This window comes from Passer domesticus, chromosome 11, assembly GCF_036417665.1.
Source record: "Passer domesticus isolate bPasDom1 chromosome 11, bPasDom1.hap1, whole genome shotgun sequence".
Lineage (NCBI taxonomy): Eukaryota > Metazoa > Chordata > Aves > Passeriformes > Passeridae > Passer > Passer domesticus.
In genome coordinates this window covers 15169618-15192344 of record NC_087484.1, presented here as the reverse complement: position 1 = coordinate 15192344, position 22727 = coordinate 15169618, and the positions used below count along the sequence as shown (strand labels likewise).

Sequence of the window (22727 nt, the reverse complement as noted above, 5' to 3'; positions counted from 1 at the left end):
GATAATTTAATTTCCATCCTTTTTTTGACAGGCATGGACCTTCAGTTCTTCATTCCTATGAACATTAAAGATAAAGATCTTCTTCTAAGGGCTTAAAGTGAATGTCTAAAAATTTCAAGAATGTATAATGATCTCCAAAGCATTTATATTCATTATTAGCAAAGGAAAGTGCTTCATGCCTTTGTGATTGCAAGTAGGGATTTGAATATAGAATTTTTCTGAGTTTCCAGGCTTCTGTTATACCATAATATGTTTAATAATTTTGGCTAATTCTTTAATTCCCTTGAAATTAGCTTCTTAAATTAGGATATCTTCCAGATCCTTAACTTCTAGTTTACAGTACTAAAAGACAATGGAAAATTTGACTTTTATCACTTTGACACACGAAAACTCCATTGACAGAGTGTTTTAGACCATTAAGAAATTTATTAAAGAGATTAAATTATTGCCTCCAGTAACTGCTGAGGATAACAATACTCTTTTGACCCAGCAGTTCCAAAAGCACATATTCGAGTCTCCTTGGGCACTGTGAAAGTGCTCAGTGCTGTCTTTTAATTGTATTTTTTGAATAATTACACTATGGGGTGATCATTCTGTGCAATTTTGCTTGTCTACTAAGAATCTTTAAATCTTCCAAAGCTCTCATTTCACTTAAATAAACTTTTCTCATTATATTATTACAGAAAAAAAAGGATAATGTACAAAATTTGGCAAACCAGCATTTTTACTTCTTAATATTGGAATAATTAATTTTTAGTTATTGAAATACTATCTGCATTATTGATGCTTTAGGCAAAACATGTAATAGCTGTATGTGTTTTCATAAACAAAAAAAAGGAGTATTAAATTTGTAATAGACTTCAATTACACTGACCCCATTGGTAATCCCAGTGAGTTTCAGTGGGATCTGACAAAGACTGGGTATTAGATGAGTAAAAGCTGGGCAGAAGACTCACTGAATGTGCTCTCCTAGTCATTCTTTGTAAATTATTTTCTAATGCTTCTTCTCTGGCAACACTCAGCTCTTTTGCAGAATGGAACAGTTGAAGATAGGAGACAATTCTGTGAAAATGTTTCTGACCTGATCCAAAGCATGAGGTAACCATTTTTATATCTCAAAACTTATATTAATAATTTAAAACTAAGAATTGGGGGCAGGGGGGGTTGGTTTTTACTGAGTTGAAAAAACTGGATTTGATAGAAGCTGAGTAGCAGAAAAAGTTTAGAGGCCTGCATTTGGCTCACATGAAACATGACAGTGTTAATGCCAGTGCAAACTACTGCACTTTACAGGTGAGTCACTCAAATTAATGCTGAGGCTGTGGCTGATTGCAGAACATTTGAAGCCTTACCAGCAATTACTGGGTAGAAGGTAATATTTACACCTAACTGAATGCTCTGCTTCCATTTCCCTATCTGTAAGGTGAAGCTTCCTAAAAAGGTTTTTATTTTTTAACTTGTGAAACTGGCAGAATCTTTTTGTTGGTCTTTCTTTGCCTGCTTTTCTGTTGTCTCTATCTTTGTCTCATAAATTTGTGCCATTGGCCAACCAATCAGGACTATGATAGAAACACGTGGCTGTAGTTGATAAAAGTAGAGATCCCAGAGTCACAAAGGCACAGACTGGCTGCAGAGGGACCTCTGGAGCTCTGCCAGCCCAGCCCCCTGCTACAGCAGGTTCACCTGGAGCAGTTTACACAGAACCACATCTGGCAGCTTTGGAGTATCTCCAGAGAAGGGGACTCCACAGTCCCCCTGGGCAGCCTGTCCTAGTGCTCTGTCACCCTCAGAGCAAAGAGGCTTTTCCTCATATTGGAACTTCCTGTGTTCAGTTTGTGTCCATTGCCTTTTGTTTCTTTTGCTGGGATGCTTTAGCCCTACTTGGTCACTCTCAGAAAAAAGTAATTCATAGTGACTCTTAGAGAAGATTTTTTTTTCTGCAGATAAAAGATTTCATTTCTCCCATTATATCATTTGTCTGTAATATTAGAGATTGGCTTATGGGTGAGGAATAGAACTTAATATCCCTACCAAAATTGCTATTATTCATTGTATTTTTTTTCTATGACATCCAGACTGAGAGGCAAGAAAGATACAGCATGGAAAAAGATCTTACACTGGAAGCAGAAATCTAAAGGCAACTGAAGAATGATACATATATATATATATATATGTGTGTGTATATATCAGGCTAGAAAAAAAGGTGAGCCAGCAGAGTTTAAAGTTTCCTTGCCTTTCTGCATCAAGATTAGTATTTCTTATAGCCAATCTTTCCTTAATTCACAGCTGCCCTCAGCAGAAAATGAGATGTGGATTTATTCCTACATATTGATCCTGTTTAGTTTACTACAGTAAATAAGGAAAAAAGCATATGATGAATTCTGATAATAATGGAGGTTTAGGTAAAAAAACTACTTACATTAACACCAACACAATATTCCAGTAGAGTATTACATTCTGTTTTTCCATTAAAAAGGGACGCTTTCTTCATATCAAGATATTTACAGCATGCTTTGTCATTTCCAAATGTTACAGTTTGTGTAGCTGAATTCCTTGGTGTGCCATTACTGCACCCATGCCATCTTCTTTTCCAGGCATAACATCCTATTACAGATTTTAATGGAGATTTCATCTGTGCCTCCATCAACAGACATAAATATTTACCTTTAATATCAAGTCTAAATTAAGGATACATTTCACTCTGAATTCAGCAGGGTAAAAATAACAGGCTAATATTTCACCTAGAATTTGTTTGTTTGTAGCACCTTTCCTCGGGGGTCTGGTCACCCTTCTCAACACAGTTTTTGCCTACCTGAGTGCCAGGCTCTTGCTGTGATAAACACCTTCCAGATTTTGAAGAAAAGCAGCCACTATGACCCAAAATATCTGATGAGATAATTGCAGTGCTGAGAGAGGCCAGCGAACTCCCACAAAATGCCAAACAAATGAGTGAACAGTAACCTTGGTGCTTTTAAAGAGAGGCTGGGACTTTCTCTGTGCTTCTGCCTCATGGGCATTAAATTTACAGCATGCAAGGTGGAGTCTGGGGGTCTTTCAGTGGTGTCAGCAGGGTCTGATGGGGCTGTGATGAGTCTCTCAAGCACTTAGACCTCTCTGCTTGATGGTTTCTGTCTATTTGCAGTGAAAAATGGCTCAAAATCTTTAAAGAATATGTTTGAAGAGTAGTGGCATGTGAGAGTCCCTGCTGTTGGGGAAGTGGATGAAGCAACGGGGGAAAGGTCCCTGTTACACTCCTTGCCAGCTCCTGTCTTTTCTGCTCAAGCTTCTTTCATAGAGAGAGGGTGCTGGGACATTACACACAGCAAATTTTGCAGGGCTATTAGAAATATCAGTGCACTAAGTTCTCCCGCTTGTCAGTGGGAAAAAATGGATAAATTAGAAGAAAAGTTCTTTCTCTCAAGTCATAAACCTTTGATAAAAGCTGGGGCAATGATCAAATACTTCCAACCCAGTCAAACATTTCTAGTAAGTGCTAGCCATTCAAAAATCTTTAAGGGAGAAAGCATGTCTCTGGTGTTTTATCTGAAGTATTTCTCAAAGGCTTGCATGCCTCAAAGAAAACTTTTGCCTTGCTCTTGCACTGGTTGATATTAATAACAAAATTTCCTTTGGCTCCAGTGGTGTAAAATTAGTTATTAAAATTTCCTTCATCAAAACTTTCAAGATTTATATATTACAAATTGGTGTAGTGATTCCTCAGCAAATTAATACCAACAAAAATTTCACAGCTCAGGGAAAAGAGAAAAGTAGATAACAATAAGGCTAAATATTACAGTCTTAAGTACATAGCCTTCACATTGAAATAAACACAAATTCGTAGTTCAGAACAGCAGAATTTGACCTAGAGAGACAAACTGTTTTCTGACTCTTCTGAGAGAGCAGTGAAATGAGAAATCCAGTTTATAACTGCTATCTGCCTTTTTCACCAATCTTGGGAGCACAAACCATTTTTTAAAGTGGACTGCAATTGTCCTTGGCTCTACAGATTAGTGCTCAAAAACAGAAAAAAGGCCTGTGTTCCACTTTCAAATTGTTGGCATCTTGTGCTGGCAAAGGGAAAAGGTCTGAAAGGAGACCCAAAATAAAGGAGAGGCTTTGGAGGGAGAGACAAGACCAGAAAATATGTAGCAGGTGAAAGGGGTGGCAGGCTGAAAGTTAGTGTGAGGCTAGAAAAAGTAGAGATTAAAGGGTTTCGTAGACCCAAAGGTCATTGGAGTCCCAGAATAAAATTGAGGTTGATTGGAGGTGGGGAGCAATAGTGGTCCAAAGACAGGGAAAAAAGTAAAGGGCAAAAGTGGGCTCAAAAGGTCAGGATGCTGGAAATAAACCAGTGATCCAAGGGGGCTGGAGGGTGTCAGTAGAGGTGCAGAAGGACAAAAACAGATGGGGGCTCCTATGATTGCACAAATCTGTTTGTGCAAAAATTTCCCCTTGGAAGTCTCCTGGTGTGGGATAGCAGCTTGTCTTCCTTAATTCATTTTTTTCTGAAAACTTCAGGTAGCTAATCTACATTAGTTCATCCAACTGCAACTATTGTTCACTTTATCCTTCACATTCCTGCTCTGGAAGATGTTCTGGGGAAGCCTCTGCTTATAAACTATTAATACTTTTATGTCCCTAGAGAAAATTAACTCCACTTACTCTTTGGCTTTGAAATTGAGCCATAGCAGTGGTCTGAATTTATTGAAAAGGATTTATACATACATATATATGTGTGTGTGTGTGTATACATAGCTATAGCAGAAGAAGTGATTCTGGCCTTCCTCTAAACAGAGAAATGACTGAGCAGCCATTACAAAAGCCACACAGCTTGAGTGTACTGGGAGTGGTTGGGGTAAAGTTAACTTTTTCCATCATGGCCTGTGAAGGTTCTGGATTTGTCATTAGAAGTGGTGATAAATAAAAGCCCAGTGTTTTGTGTAGAACAGGGCTAGCACAGTGTCAAGGCTTTTTCTGCACCAGCTGGGGTATCACTGTAGAGATTTGCATGCAGTGCCTCAGAACAAGAGGATTCTAGGTGGAGCACTTGACAACTGTGACATTCAGCACATGTTGATGGTGGCAATGCCTTGGGCAGAGGCTGCAGCAGCACTAACCACCACTCAGTGCAGTACTTCTGAGTTATTTCATATCCAGATTTTAGATTTTGTGGATAATCACTTTTCTGTGCAGCAGGAGGGGAAGGGATGGGGATGACTGAAGGCCCTGTATCTTACAGCAGAGGTACAGAAATGGACGTTGCCCCTGACATGACCAGCATTTAGCAGTGAAGGACATCACGCTCTTAATTCCACTCAAAGAATGAATATTTTAATTAATCTGCTGTTGCTGCCATTTCATACAAAGCCCACTGATCCCTGTCTATTAAATGAGTAATAGGCTCTTGAGAGTCCAGAGGAGATGGAATGACAAACACAAGGCTATCTCAGGTAAGAATGTCCCAAGTGTGTGTGAAGAGGATGAGAGAACAGGCTGTTTCAGGAGAGCATGCAGAGCTGTCATGATACCTTCCTCTCTGAATTAGTAAGACTCAGCCCTGTGCTGAAGGAAGGATACAGATTTTCCAAATTTAGAAGTCTGTATAGAGCACATTTTCTACTTGATGCTTTCCTGTGACAGTCAATTCTAGCTGACAGCAGGAAGAAAAATGTGTGCTGAATAAACCTTTTTATATTAAAAGTTTTTTGTTTTAATGTGCAATGTCTGCATTTCTGGGGGGGGGGGGGAAATCCCAAATAGCAAAGACCCAAAAAAACAAATCAACCAATTTTATAATAAACTCTAAAATTGCAATTTTTTGCAAGAAATAATGTAATACAAAAGCATTCAGAACCTTTTGTGTTACAAAGAATAGGTAGGATTTTATTTTATTTTAGAGAACTAGAGATGGAATAATCACCTTCTGGTTATATTATGCTGCATTTGTTTTCAAACTCTTATTTTCCACTATTGATAGGACACACAAAATGGGGGTTTTTTTATATTTTAAAAGAATGTGTACTGAGCCTCTCTACTTCACCAGAACTACCACTTCTACTTAAACAAAATACAGCTGAAAAAAGGGAAAAAATAGTAACATCAACAATTTAAAATAATTTCCAAGCCGTCTTGTGTGTCAAATCAAAATTGGATCAGTGTTTCTGTGTTTAAAATGTGTTAATAATATGGCAGACTGCAAGTAAAAATAGTCCTTATCCTATGCCCCATGCGTATTTGTATCCTATTAACCTATTTCCTTGGCCTCAGGAAACCAAGGGATAGAAACGTAGCTCATTGTCTGCCTTAAACACATAAGCTGTCCACTTGGGCAAAAATAGCTGTACATCCACCTAAGCCCATAAAAGTAACAATATAGGCCAATGAGCCAACCATCTGAAGAGTGGCTGGACAAACACTCAGGAAACTGAAAACTCCTTAAAAGATTTTTCTGGGTCAATTGTGAACAAGTGCATTTATGGACTTGTTTAAGCAATTTGTAAAGAGAAGAGAGGATCAAGTTTTCAACACAGCTCAGTGCTAAGCTGTTTTGACTGGCCCAGTCCTTGAAGTGATAGACAGACACGTGCAGAAAAAGCTGCTGTGAAGCATGCAAAGCAACCTTGAAATGCAGAAGTGAATAGAGAGTTGGGGCATATTCCTTCACGTCCTGGAAGCACATCTCTCATGTTTCTGATGTTCAAGGATTTCTTTTCATGACAGTAATTTCACTTGACTAGTCAAGAGGCTTGAGTACTGAGGGGCACAGGGGCACTTTGAAAACTGGCTGTGTTTTATATAAAAACTTGAGGACTATAAACAACTTTTCAAATAGTGTCATGGTTATTGAACTCACAGTCAGAGGCTGTGCTGATTATTGTCCTAATAAATCTCAGCTGTGCAGAGCTCAGATCAAGATTGAGTACCATGTTTCCATGTATTTTAACTGGAATGGGAGAGCAGTGAAGGGGAAAAAAGACTCACTGGAACCATCAGATTTCTCTGTAATATATATTGTCTTGGCACTATTCTATAAAAACTTCACAGAGGGCTGACTGGCTCTAAACCACCTTGGATTAAAAGTATATCTTTACAAGCTTCTCTACTCTTCAAACTTAGAGGTTCTCCTTCTGCAGCTGTTACTGCTCCAGTCAAATCTCACTGCAGCTAAAGAAAAGATTGCAGTGCTTGTTTTATTGCAAAAGTATTCTTCATTATAGACATGGCTACCAACTGCTACTGGAAATTATTGCCCCAATGGTAAATATTTAGCTCCATTTTATCTCACTTAGATTTTACTCATTAAGATTCCACACTGATGTTAGCAAAAGTCAACAATTGCTTATGTTTGGTAGTTTACATAATTGTAGGGAATAGAGATGGATAGAGCTTATTTTTGTTAGTTTGTTCTTTTCCACTATTTTGAAGAGATTGAGATTCAATGTGCTGCTGATCCATTGTTCCTGAGTTGTGATAAAATACAACTGCCTCAAATGGAACATTTTCATGAGAAATCGATGAAAACCACGCAGCAGATGTACCAATAACAAAACCAAATGACAGAATACTGCAAGTATTGGAAGTACCTTTGGAGACACAAAATTATAGTAGTTTGGTAGCATGAATTTCTCTTTACCAGGCTACCTTGAGGGATGTTTCAGAGCCTCCCAAGTGAGGCCTTTCTGTGCTCAAAAGCCATTCATGTGAATGCTACAGTGGCATTTTCCATGTGAACTGGCTGCTGTGGGGAAGCTGGATTCTGAATCAGCACCATCAGCTGTTCCTATGACCAGCAAAGACAGACACTGATTAAATTACTTTAACCCTCCCCTGTCTCCTACAGCTCCTCTTCCTTCATCATTTCTGTAAAGCACTGGCCATTCTTCTAACAATTAAAGGGCATGTAATTGCAATTTTACTAGAGGATAAAGAGAAGTATAGCAGTGGAATTGTCACAAGAGGCATAAATAACTGCCATAAGACCGCTGACCTTTATGTTACTTTACTGTATGGCCTTTTACTGAAGTTAACCTTACTGAAGAGAAGTAACTCAAGTACCCAGCTTCAGGTAATTGTCTAGTGAAAAGAAGTGCTAATCAATTGTCCCATTCCAAGGCCAGGCATTGCAAGGAAATCTATTTGTTGCATATCTTGAAATGTTCAGTTAGCAGAAGTGGTATCCTTAAACAGATACCCAGCCTTAGAAAATTGTGTTAAAAAACCATATGTAATGGCAAATCTTGCAAACAAGGAAAGATGGATTAAATTAGACCTTTGCTGATACCATACCTTATTTTGGTAGCTGTATTTCCTTGAATTCAGTCAAAAGGAGTTGATCATATTAAATAGCTGTAATTACATCCTTGATGCTCTATTCAACTCTATGCCAGATGTATATTTCTATGCAGCTCAAAGATCTGTAATCGTTTGCAGGCCTGAATGTAGTTCTGCAGTTCATTTCTTTATGAGTTTTCTTCTTTTGGGAAAATGAAAGCCAGGAGAAGATAGCATACCAAAAATAATTAGCTTTCCCATTTTAGTCCTAAGACGTGGATTTTATTTCTTAGCCATTTTAAATGCTACACTTTGAACTGTTCATTTGCTTTTCCTACTACTCTAACTCTCTCAAAATGAGTCTAATAGAAATGAGCCTAAAACACAACCACACAATATACTGAAGCCAAGAATAATGGAAACTGAAGCTGAAACACATTTCTATCTATCATTTCTCATGGATTCTAGCTATCATTCCTCAGTCAAATTTTAACATGGCAATCCATAATTTGATGATGCAGCTCTTTATGATTTTTTTTAAAACTCACTGGTCTTTTTCTGAATTAATTGATTCAAAACCATTAATATTTCACCTGCATAGATACTATTAAGCTATACAGCTTCAGGAAGATATTAAGGGTTCTGTTGCAGCTTTCTGAATAAGGATTTCTGAATTCTTGCCTATATATTTAACACAATCTCTACTGAAAAGTAGCATTAGGAAAATATAGAGCAAGAAACACATGGAGCTATACACAGAGGGAATAGATAATGTTGGTGTAATCTTCAGGGATTCACTGTAAATAATTTCTTTTGAAGATGTGTATATGTCTCTTGATTATCCAGATATTGTTATATTTAAATGCAATTCAATGAAAATGAGATGAGGAGGAGGAATTTCCAGCAGGATCTATCTTATTTGAATGAGGTATCATTGCTGCTATTGGTTTGTTGGTTTGGGGGTTTTTTTTAGCAGGTAATACTTTTGGAACTCTGCATTAGAGAGAGTGGGATAAATCTGGATCTTTGTGAAACATCATGCTGAACTCACCTCATTTTAATTCCTGCAGCAGCTGTGGTTGATGCTGTGTTCTCTGTGTCTGCTCCTGAGCCTTATTATCCAATTGACTTCCCCAGCAAAGTCAGGTTAATTTGGGGTGAACAGTTTCCATTGCAGGGCTGACAGAAATGGCACCTGGGAGCTCGTGCCTTTATCCAAACACAGGGCGTGCTCAGGGCCTGCATTGCAGCAATGCATTTGTGCCCTTCTGCACACAGGGTAAATATATCATTTACTGAGCATCTAGACACTGTGATAAGGATATGATACTAAAACAAAAGAAAGCCTATTCAGATGTAAACACAGTTTCCTTGCCTCATACTCTGCTAAGAAATTTAAAAATATAATAAAATAATAATAATAAATATTCCAGGTTCCAAAATTCAGTGATGATAAGAAAACTGTGACATTTACAAACAGGACTTCAGTGAACCTGTAATGTTCATGGAGTTTTGACAAGACTAAGAGTAAATTCCTTTGACTTAGAATAGCCTTTTTTAGCTTTTAGGGAGTAAAGGAAATTGAGTTTCTTCAACTACAGTATGTGTAATAATTGTCACAGGTTTTTTTCAAGGGACTAAAATAAGTGGGACTACGGAAAGCTGAACAAAACATGGCTTATGTTCTCACTCTTTCTTGGGCCAGGGCTCTTTTAAAATGGAACAATTTTTCTAAAACTAACTGTCCTCACTGAGATCAGATAAAAATTATTCTAGGACTTCCATGAAAACTTTTTGTCCCATACCACAGACAGATGAAATGTATAGCTTCCAGATTAACAGAGTAGCCAAAACCTACAATGCATGACACACTGCAGACAACTCATGTTACCTGAAAAAAAAATTTTTAAAAAAAGCTAAAATCTGCACAATGTCTGCTTGCACACTGCCAAAGGCCTTTTGGAAACTGTCCGTTCATTAAAACTAATTTTGTCTGGTGACGTAAAAAGCCGCAAAATTATTAATGCAGATATCAGTTTCAAATTTACAGGAAAATCAAAGGTGCCTAAGATTATATTGATAAATAATCTTTTAGCACTCTTATTCCAGCTTATTGTCCTATTTGCAGTTTAAATTAACTTCTATTGCTCTACGAATCTCTGTGTTTTTCACAGGTTTTAAGCTGTGGGTCTTATTGACATTGAGTTAACTCAAATATTTCCACAAGAGATAATAGTACAAGTCCTGAGAGTTTCCTTATACATAATGCAATTTGTTTAACATGGGCAGATTAAGGAGCTGATTCATTCAGGGATTTAAACACAGGATCAGGTTCATTTGATGCCAGCAAGACTATTTCTCTAAATTGAGAAAACAAAGAAAAGTACTTAATATCTGGCATTGAGACTTAAAATAGGAATCCAGAAATAGATGTGTAACTGTAGTTCTCTAAAACTGTCTGCTAGATCATCAAAATTTACCTTAATTAGGAACTAACATGTTCTTTGAAGCTGAGGATTTGCCTTTCTTTTTCTTTTTTGTAGTTTGTACAGTTTTTGATATACATATTTTAAAAAGCCAATCAAAATCAAGTTTTAGGTAGAGGAAATGCCAGCTCAGCATCTGTCTCCCAACTGCCCAGAGCCCAGGGTCAGGGCAAAGTGAAGACCACAGAGAAGAATTTGAGTAGCAGAATGTACATTTATTCCCTTTTCCTACAAAAGTACAGATTGCATTCAGGGGTATATTATCCAAATATTATTCATTCTTTTTCCTCAGATTCCCTAGAATTGACAAGCCATCAGACTAAAATAATCACTCATGTAAAAAAAATGGTATATTTGTAAAAACAGATGCCATAATAGTAGAATAGATTTCGAGCACTTAATTTCTTCCTTTTATTCTGATAAAATTAAAAAAAAAAAAACCCAAAACAAAAAAACAAACAACATTTTCCCCACCCCATAAGTCTACCTGAAACTCTACTAGAAGTCAGATTTACTTTTAAGCTTTCCTTTTTTCACAGCCTCACCTGGAGTGTGTCTGCTCTGGGGAATCAGAGAACAGCAGCACGAACCTCCAGTGTTTGCACAATGCAGTTCAAGCTCTCATGGACATGGATGAACCCACTTGGACACCAGGGACCCTTCGTGAAAGAGAAATGAAGCTGCTCATGAGATCCATGCAGCATAGCTGATGTATGCTTTTTATTCAATTCACAGTTTATTTACATTTATTATCCTTTATCACAATGCTTGTCGACGTGCATCAACAGTTCCCATGATGCTACAGTGGGAGGCATAATTCCCATTTGTTTGAGTTGTGGAATTTTTTTCAGAAAACCACAAACACAAGGCAATGAAAAAGAGCTACTCCTTCCAGCACATCATGAATGAATACAGCAGAATCTGATGGAATATTAAACACAGCAGTGTGAAAGCACAGTGAATGTCTGCAGCTCTCAAAACCCCTGGAAAACAGATAAGCACAGTTCTGCTCTGGAGGAAGAGTTTTGTGACTGGGGAGGCTCAGCATGTGGTAAGTCCTTCAAGCCTGGTTTTCCTTGGTCAAGTTCCCATGTTGCAACTATTTTTCCCCTTCCCAAACCAATTGCCTTATGTAAGGACCAGATTTTGGTGGATAAGTCAACGTTCTTTTAATAATTATTAGAGTCACTCTAAGGGTGCCGCTGTGAGGATGCATTGATACTAATTTTCTAGGGATTTGAAACCTTACTGTCATTGATACAGCACCAAAGCAATGCACAAATTCACTGAGTTACAGAGCATATAAGTAAAGCCACATGAAGGCTTTCAACTTCTCTTCTACATCCTCCAATTGCTTCTGAGGCTCTGCTAATTTCAATACTTGCTCCTCCTTGAAGAAGCAGTTCTGGGATTGTCATTGACTTTCTCTAGAAAGCTGGTTGTTTACAAGACCCATTTAAAAGCTGTGAACCACCCTCTGATACAATGAGTAAAATTTCATAGAATTTTTACTGTATTAAGTGTTAAACAGCTGCACAGATAGTTCAAAATCAAATAAAGAGATCACAGAGGAACTGAACAAACATTTGAAGCCTCTCAGGCACTCAGGAACCATTAATTGAATATTCTATTTCTGTGACACCTGTGAATTCCTTTTTAGGTATATTTGAGTATTTGTAAATACACTGAAATTCAGTGATCTCAGATTTATATGGTTGTGCAAATACTGCTATTTTATTCTTTAGATTTACTGGTAGATTTGGAAGAAAATTATCCAGGAATCAAAAATAGCGGGAGGCAAATCAGCCAACCTGCGGATCAAATATGCAGATATAGCAAAGTATCCCTTTGATTTTTCATTAATTTACTAAGGAAGTCTACGAGCAGTATTACAGCATATGGTAGAACACGTGGCCATCAGGCCCTACCATATGGCTGAGCCATGACTTTGCCCTTTTAGCCAAACCTATCCAGAGGCTAAGTCAGGGCTGGAGGAACTCGCCCTGCTCCATGCTGGGGGTTTGCAATCCAGACCACAACCCTGCTGAAGTTTCTCTCCTGCCCCAGATGCGCTGCAATTATCAGCTGTTCTAGGAGGGAGCACTGCTGGTTAGGGGAGAAGCAGAACTCTGCCTATCCTCGTATGTAGAGGTTGCCAGGAAACAGAATTTCTTCTGAAATCTCTGAAAGAAACATAGTTTTGGTTTCTAGAGATTACTTAGGGAAGATATTTGAACTTTTCTGGAAGGAAGAAATGCAAATGAGAGGGTTGAATCAGCTCAGTTTTAAAACAAATTGAAACTCATGAATGTGTAAACAAAGGTGATGTCTCTGGTTGATTTGCACAACTGTTCTTGCAAAAGTTAAATGTGCACAGACTTCTCCTCCCCAAAAACAAACAGGCTGGAGCTGAAACATTTATCTTCAACCCAGCTGATTTATCTCATCTATATGTAAATGAGAAACAGTTGTTGGGGTATCTTTAAAAAGCAGTATATTCACCTATCTCAAACTCATCAGGTGGATCCTAGACATTGAAGGCATTTGCAAGGGAGAGCAATTGCTGACAGCTGAGGAACACAGACTTTTATCTGCAGTCATAATATTCCATAATATGTGTGCTGATTTGTCCTGGTTAAAGCAGGAAATGAACTTACTCAAATATTAGTACTACTGTAACAAGAAACAAACAACAGCCACCATTCCTATCCCAAGTGTTAAATCCTTTCTGGATTTCCTAAAAACCTTTCAAATACAGAGAGAAACAGGATAGAAAATTAAGTGGAAACATTTGTTTTTGTGAATATATAACAAAAACTAAAATAGGAATTATAAGGGAAGCAAAAGAAAAGAAAGCATTCCTTGAGTCCAGGCTAGCAAACACCTTTTGTTGGCTTGTAAATGAAAAATTATCCAGCTATTTTTTCTCCAATTAAATATTTGAGGTCTCCATAGCAACAGCCATTTTGCAAGATGCATATACTTCATGATCTGGATATTGAGCAGCTGAGTAAAGTGGAACAGGAAATGCTATAATCATAACACTTTTTAGAGTACTTTCTAGGGAAAGAAGCAGTACCTATTGCCACAGAGCAACAGTTTTCTTGACAGTAATGTTAATTTTAAAAGTTTAAATTTTTTCTAAAGAAATTATGCATTTCTTTTTCTCTTCTTATTGTCTTGTGTTGTGTGACGTGAATTTTAAAAAGTAGTTTTACACAAAAATTAAAATAAAACTTAATTTTAGATTTTTTTAAGATGTGATGATACAAATCTAGCTTTTCAGCAGGTCAAAGTGCTTTTCAAATCACTGAGGTCACTGCAGAGATACTAGGTTATAGGAGCTGAGGCTCTGCAGTCAATCTGCTAGACTCATTGGTAAAAGAAATTTTAAAATATTGTTTCTCTAGCATGGCTAGAGAAACACAGCTCAGCAGGTGCTGTGCAATGGTGCTGTTCCCAGCCTGTTTCTCTGAGTGTGACTTGCCTTACAATGCTCAGTTGGAGTAGCTGCTAGCTCAGCATATCTGTGAGCTATATGGTACATATTTGTACCATATCTGTGGTACATTGTGTTCTCCATAACAGCATTACCTCCTTTTCCTTCTCCTGTATGAACAACAGGTCATCTTCTGTCCTATTTTGACTACAATGTCAACAACAAATTGGAGCCAGGGGCAGAGCTGTTAAACCCTGATAAGATGTGAACTGAAGCATGACTTTCTTAGATATGAAGCAAATGTTTCTACCCTAGAGGAGAGCTGTTATTTTATTTTTCCTTAAGCTAATTGGAGGTTTGATTTGCATGGCAGTTTAGGCACCAATCCTGTCACACAGGCTCCACAGACTTTAACAAGAGCATACCACACCTGAAAATACTTAATTCTGTGAGTGATGTTTCTGTTGGAATTCATGCTTACCACAGCTAACTAGCTAAATACAGGGGATTCAAGGAGAGGATTACAAATGTCCTGTCTGGCAGGAATTGCTACAGGCACTTGTATTAACTGGATTATTAATCTCTATAAAGTACTTAATACCTAAATAGTGTTTTTTATATTTTCAGAGATAGCATTCTCAAAGATGCCTGATCTTCCAAAGGGAACAAAAAATGTCATTGAAGCATTTCCATTAGGGAGAAGATAGGATCCCCAGGGTGTTAATCCACATCTTTGAAAGGCTGAAAATCTCAGGAAGCAAGCAGAGCACAAGCCATTGTCAAAGTTCTGGCAATTAATTTTCTCTCCTCACTGCATTTTACTAACTTGGTTATTGATGATATGTATGTTATTTTAATGGTCACGTCCAACAGAACAAAACAATTAACTATATTGGAGTTAGTCTTTCCTATGTATAAGTTCTACAAGTCTTGAAAGAATCTTTGGGCTACCCTTAGATACTGGACAGCTCTATCTGTTTCTATAATATAAAAAAAGAGTGGCACTAGCTGATGAGTTGACATCTAGACAAGGACAGCTTTTTATGAAGAGTTGCTACAATGATCATCATCGTGAAGGACCCTTCAGTGCAGAGCTGTTTGACCTACCTCTGCAATGCTTCCTCAGCCAGGTTTTCTTATGGAATATGTTTATTCACTGATTATACAGATTTGGCTGAATAAGGATTGTATAATCTGTATGTTTAACCATGGAAACTGCCTTATTTATAATGTTGTTGCTTATTCAGATTGTCAGAAGTGTTGGTAACATGATAAATATTCCCACTCTGTTACTATTAGCACTTGGGTTTAAAGAAAGCATCCTGCAAAAACACCTGGACAGGAGCTGTTGAGATAAACCGAAGTCTACATCAGCAGGATGTTGCTACAGGTAATGTCAGCTTTAATGTGAATGTGATTTGGAAAGATTGGCACAGTGTGGCCAGCATTTGACAGAATTTACAGTTATCCAGCAGTATCTGCCTGATAATCTCAGTGTCTTACAGCACACAGGCAGTTTTCTGTTCCTGGAAGTCACAACAGTGGAGTGACTTGCATGGGAGATCAAATCTCTCAAAGTCAGGACAGCAGAACCTCCATTTTATAAATGAAAGGCACTACGTTTTCATTGATTTTACTTTATCAGGAATCATTTTTGAGCAAGTACATGATCCTCTATCCCAGTGCTTTAGTTCTGCTCAGACACTATGAAAAAGAACAAGGGAGCATTATCAAGCTGATACTTTAAGCAGAAAGCAAAGAATGGCAGTGACAGGCAAAGAAAGTGAGGCAGTGGAGTTGCAGCTTCACTTCCAAGGGCTTGTCAAGCAAGGTAACTGAGAGTATGAATGGACACAGAACAGCTTAGTTGAATTAGATTAGAGCAAAACCTGTCAATAAACAAGATCTTAAGATGGGAAAATGAGAAATAACAAAAGAAAACAAATTATTCTTAAAAAAAAAACAAAAAAGGTATTATATTGCGAGCAAAATGAAACAATAATCAAGTCAATGCTTTTAGAAAAATTCTGGTGCATTTTAGCTATGCAGCACAGATCCCATATGAGACCACTACCTCTGGACCTACAATCTCTGTTATAATTTCTCATTAGTATCATCTTAGATTGTTTACTTCCCCACTAATATTAATAGAAATAATCATAAAAGCAATAACATGTATGATCAGGGTTGGTACAGGCTTCAGACTAGTATTCACAATCCTTTTAGATAATCAAAGCTATGAGAATATTGCTTTTACTTTTGTAGCTAAGGTTTGGCCATCTCCTGACAGATCCAGTGCCTAGTAGACAATGTAAAAAAGTTTTGATCACTCCATCTCCTGCTCCATCATTCCGCCTCTCTGGGCTAAAACTCCAAGCACTGCATGCCTTATAAAAGAGATGACTCTGCCTATATGTTACCTCCCTGCTGCTTTTTCTCTTTTCATAATTTGCCAGATTCCAGGTTATCCATTACAACTCCGATTTGTCAATATAAATGCACTCAGGAAGCTGCATCAATGTGAAGTCAACAAGACACCATAATTAAGGATATATCTAGGCAAATCCTATAGCAGGATTTTAATGCGGCATAATGGGAATGTGAACCACCAGGACTCTGACTTACTTAAGGAAAAGAAAATAAAAAGTTATCTATTCTTTCATTGTCTCGAATCTATGCAGGACAGACCTCCTACAGAGCTACTGGTGACTGGCTCTGGGTCAGTTCTTAATTCCACTCAATGAATATCCCAGAGATCAGTGCAGCCAGGACCATCAAAGCCAGGAAACCAGAAGGAAGCAGTTCAAACTGTTGTATTTGTCCTCAACATTTTGTGACTGCACTCTTATGCTTTGTCATTATATTTATTTTTGCATAAACATTCCCTTTGGACACCTGGAGTTGACAGCAATGGGATCTTTTCAAAGTACATAATCCAAAGATGTCATGCTTGCTTCAAACTGCTTGTAGATGAAACAACAGCTGGATGAGAAGTACAATGAACAGGTAAACAGAGTAACGGGTAGATTATCTTTCATGCAGTAATCAGCAGCCACAGTAAAGCAAGTGCTTTGTTAAAGGAAGCACAGCAGTACTTTACAACAAATTATTCTTTATTTTACAAACTCCAGCCACTCCTCTGTGTCAACAAATCCTGTTTGCCCTTCTCAAGGTGCCTGGGGGCAGAACATGAATGACATGTGGGCTAGAAGATACATGGGACAAGCCATGGTTCTCTTTTTTTATTTTGCTCTGATTTTTATTTTGCTCTTTGATTTTAACCAATATTTTTGCCTGGGTCAGTGTATATATTCTCTAATATATTGTTGAAGCTCAATGCTTTCTCTTCTGCAGTAAGGTGGTGCAGTTTGACCTGTTAGCTTCTATTTTCAATAGATGTTGATTGGAAAACTTCAAAACATCAGCTGCACAACACTACAAGATAAAATATCCCTTGATGAGAGAGACATGTAGCAATTATGCCTCATAAAGTATATGCTTCAATCCCTGAAACATCACCGTGGGTATACATTCTATTCTCTGTGAGGCCATCTCCTCATCTAGGTTTTGCTATCTGCTTGCAGACTGATCTCCTTTTGGTTTTAAAGAGGGAAAAGGGAGTAAAGTACATGTGACAGTGATAATTTGCAACCCATACCAGATAAGCCAGTCCTTTGGAGTTGTTGCTTTTGGGGTCGGTGAGGGAGAAGGTTGTAGGTGATGAAGCAGGGTTTCTGCTCCCGTAGTTTTTTGTTCATTTGGTGCCAGTTGAATGTTTGTCCCTTCATGCCATCAGTCTCTCTACAGCTTGTCTGTTTCAGTGGAGAACAGTGACAGTGCAAAAATCTGGATTTATATATCTCTATTTTGCAATTCATTAAAGGTGAGAAATGAGGTTTCTGTGAATTGAATTACTCTGATGCAGAATGCTTTCCAACAGTTTATAAACTGTTCCCTCGGGTTTCAGTGTTAGCCAAACAAGGACATACAGTTTTTTATCTTGGTTTTCTAGATTCCCAGACAATAAAAACAGCAAATATATTCTTTAGTTCTGCATCATGGCATTTCAACAAAATATCCACGTCATTTGTATCACTGTATAGAAAGTTATCTGCTTGCCTGTTGAGGTGGAATGATATTTAGTAATAGCCCTTGTCTCCATGCTGCTGAGTAATTTAAATCATCTTTATTGATGGATCATGTGAAGGCCTAAGAAAAATATCACTGTGCTGCACCTGAATTTTTTATAATTAAATAACAGAAACTGGGCTAATGATATTGTTTCTTACAGTAATTGTATCAATTAAAATAATGAAACACTGTGGGAGCTTAATTTCTAAAGCTCTTATTTAAAACCTAAAGAAATTCACTGTAGGCTTAGGGCTCTCTCCCATGTGCTTTACATAAATTTGGAACATGGGAGGGTTTCAAAACACTTATGCAACAGCAATTAGGTATTTAATTACTCCCTTCTATTAGATCCTGTTGTTAAATCCAGTTCATAATGCATGAGCATTCTGGGCTATCAAGGCAGGAGCTTCAAACCACGCCAGACCAAACAACTTGCTGAGGCAGTGGTCGTTAACTGGAGTAGTAACCCTGGTTGTATTTCCATATTTGTAATAAATAAACTCTAGTAATGGTGTGCTGAGGGAAGATGGGGTGTTGGTGGCTCTGCAGTCCTAAGAGCAGTCCCAGCTCACCAGGCACTGCAGCTGATCAGCTCTTATGTGCCCTGAGTTTTGAGTCCATGGCAGGCAAGTGGCATCCCAGGCTCACAGGAAGAGCTGCAGAAATAAAGGACTGTGCAACTCCTCATAAAAATAACCTCTGACTTTGCAGAGTCCACCCCAAACACATCACCTTTCCTTCTGTGAGATAAAATACTCATCTTTAGCAAGCTCTAATATAGTTTTTACCCTGAGGCCACTAACAACATAGGACTTAGAAGTTAATATACTGACCAGTACCACAAACTAAATTTTTAACTGAGTATTAACTGGAACATGGTAAACTCTTTTCAGTAAATTAGGTTTGTATTGATAAAATGGCTGACGTGGAAATAGCATGAATTTCTTAGTGAGTTTGCTTTAAATGAGCTTTACGAGCTCAGTAACATAAATCATAGGACTTCCATTATTTAATTTTTTATCTCAGTTTTAATAGCTTCATAATTCACTGTTGTTTTTAATTACCATTCATATCTTCAACAACAACAAAAAATGGGCTCAAAGAAAAAGAAATCAAGCATCAGAACATGGTTTTGATTTAGAAACATTCACAGTATTAAAATAGAATTGTTGCTCCTAGCTAAACTGTTTGAATTATACATTAATTCATTTCCTCTGGTTTCTCTGGTACTATTTTGGAATATTTTTTCAACCACTGATTTACATTTTATGTTCAAGCTAAAATTCCACTTTTATATTCAAAGATATTAGGCCAGCTATATAATTTATTAATTCATCAAAGTGAACGCCACATTCTACCACGAGTGTCTGATGTTGGCTGCTCACCAACCAGCAAGTGCCACAGGGACAGTGAATCAGAACATTTCTGGGGCATCTGCAGAAATCTAAGATTCAGGAAAGCAAATGTAAACCCCAGTGTGCTGTGGGTGAGAGCCAGCCAGGAGGCATGTCAAAGTCCAAATGGCATCCTGAGGCACAGATGCATGCTGTTAACTATGCCACTTTGGTTTATGGGAAGGAGTCAGCTCATGATAATAATGCTTTGTCAGTCATTCATTTTTCCGAATCTAAACTGCAGCTGATGTACCTTACAGTGCTGTGGAAGCTAAAATGTAGTGGAAAAACTCCTGATCCACTTCAGAGTGAGTACAGCCAAGACAAACTGTACACTGCAAAGGAATAACTTGATTTAAATCTTGCATTTCCTTGAGTCCAGTAGTGCCACACCTGCTCACACTTTTATATTTCACAAGTATAAAGGTGCAAAGAGAAGCTTCTTGTTAATTTTTTATCCCAGCCAGATTTCCTTTCAGCCTATCTCTCTGTTTTCCTGCTATGGAGCTGGGCAGAAAACAACATGGAGAAGGGTGAGGGCAGGTGCCACCCTGCACATCCAGACGAGTCCCCACTGCCAAAACACTGGGGCACCATCTCCACTGGAGCACCCAGTTTGGATCATTCTCCCTTGCAACACTGACTGCAGCTGTCTTTGGATCAGACACTCAGCAGAGACTAAACACAACTGCTTCAATGTCAGGTGTTAATCATGATGGATTAATTAATTAGAAATTAAATTGCTGACATCCCTCTTTGTTCCTTCTCATCAGGACATCTTCCTCCTTCATCTGCAGCAGAGTTCAGCTGAGGCAGAGCAGAATGCAGACATGTAGCTTGCACAGCTACAGTGGGAAGTAGATGTGGGTACATCTATGTATATACACAAAGACATATGTTTTAAATAGATGTACATACAGAGATATATATACACACAGAGTGAATAGCTGTCACTATAAATAAATAGTGTAAAGAAATGCAATATTTACAGATAAATTTGAATCATAAGCTCTCGCTGTCCAGAATCTAAGCAGCTTTTCTTTCAAATTCAGAGATTAAAAAAAAAAAAAAAAAAAAAGGGAAAATATGGCTGTATTGCCACCTGGAGGATCTGTGTGTCCTTACCCGTGTGTCGTGACTGGCTGCCCAGGACAGGATGTGTGTGGTGTCTCTGAGCACAAGTGTTTAACTGCAGAGGGAAGAAGTTCCTGGCATTGAAGTTATCATTAGAGGTAATTTGAATCAGCTAATTGTGTAGGTACACCTTTTATCAGTCTTTGTACTAGAATAAATAGCTCCAAAGCCTGGACACTTAATTTATTTTTGTGCTCTAGAGATGACGTGTCTGTGCCTTCAAAATAAACTCCTGGGTGTCTCTTCTTGGTTAAAGGAAGAGGCAGGAGGAATGATATTGGCAATGAAAGGGGTCAGAATTCAATGCTTCCTTTCAGCTGTTTTTCCTTTGATTTTGACTTGCAGTTTTAGGACCCTTCTAAATTTTAGAGTTAGGAAAATGTGAAGAAAGCTCTCTTTTAAAACCCAAGATGAATTCTGGAGTTGAACCTGTTTCATTCAAGGAGATCTAAAAGCCTGAAATAAAATCCTACCAAAGGCATTAAGTATTCTCATGCAGACTCTTCCCCTTTCTCCCTGCTGCCTGCCACCACCAAAGGGAAGAAATGGCACCACCAAAGGGAAGAAATGGTTCCTTTAGTGAAAATGATCCAAATATGAGGCATAATATCCCTTGGAGTACAGCAAACATGATCATCCTAGCACAGGCTGCACAAAGTGGACTCATGTTCCATTTCTATATCTACAGGGACCTCCTGAGTCCTGTCCTGAGTGCACTGAGGGTTCTGCAGCCTCCAGGATGTCAGGAAGGGACAGAGCCCTCGCCACACTGTCCTCCTCGCCAGAATGAAACAGCTTTTCCATTTCTCTGACACCCCGTGAAGATCTGCCCTGAGGATGGTTTCAGCGTGCACCAAGGATGAGCAGTGAGGACCTGTGGATATCGTCTTCTAACCAGGTGTGGAATGGGTATTCTGGCTCTGGAGCCTGGGTAATGGAGAGAGGCCGTACCACGGAGCTGGTAAATGGGGCACGGGGCACTCTGAGCCTCTCCCAAGCAGAGAAAGAAATGAACTGCCATTTCCCAGAGCAGGCACGAGGCTTTGCAGGCCGGCCAGAACTGTCGCAGAGTGCCACCAACGCGGCAGGGAACGCCTCAGCCGAAGCACTCAGCCATGCCGGCCGGGCCGCACGCCCGTGCGAGCGGCCCTGCCCGCCGGGCTCGGAGCCGCGGCCGGCAGCTCCCACAGCAGCGGGAGCGGAGTGTGCCGCAAACAGAGCTCCGCGCACAGGGATGGGGGCACAGAGAGGGAGGGCAGCGCTTTGCCCCCCTCTGCCCCTGTCGCTGCCCCACGGGGCAGGGCCAGGCTCGGCGGCTGCCGTGCCCTCAGCCCGGCCCTTGGGGCGCCCGGCACCAGCCCGGAGCCTGGGCGCTCCCCGCCTCACAGCCCGCACCCTGTGCAGATCCCTGGTCTCCTGTGCCGCCGCATGGCCGCACGCAGAAATGCAGCTCTGCGGAGGAGCTTCTCTGCTCTTCTCCTGTGATAACAACGAGGAGAAAAAGAAATAAAATTAAGGAGGCTGTAACAGTGACAGCAAAATGATGAGCAGGCACCACTTGGAATGACAAAAATTCCTGAACCCGCGCATAGACAAATGTGCTCACATGTCGGTTTTCCCCATTATGATTTTTGTTGTATTTTATGTTCTTGCTTAAGGAAATTAGCCTTTTAACAACCTCTCTTTCAGAAGAAGTAACTTTAGTTCCTGATCATTAAGGAAACACTTATTTTCTGTATTGTTATGTCTGGACAGATGGCAGCCATTCCTAAATATGTCTTTATAGGACTAAAAATAATATTTTAAAAATAACGTTAGCTGAAGATAATGCTAAGTAAAGCAATATCACATACTATTATATTCTAATTCCCC

General features: G+C 38.9%; 1 long non-coding RNA gene across 1 annotated transcript in view; it reads left to right on the top strand.

Annotated features, from left to right (window-relative positions):
- The window catches only part of LOC135278953 (uncharacterized), a 188174-nt gene that overhangs the window by 145082 nt on the left and 20365 nt on the right, over nt 1-22727 (top strand). The window contains exons 11-16 of the long non-coding RNA XR_010346330.1: nt 1023-1098; nt 2076-2203; nt 11297-11468; nt 11609-11808; nt 15496-17202; nt 21544-21753. This is a non-coding gene — a long non-coding RNA (uncharacterized LOC135278953). The remainder of the gene's footprint in view (nt 1-1022; nt 1099-2075; nt 2204-11296; nt 11469-11608; nt 11809-15495; nt 17203-21543; nt 21754-22727) is intronic.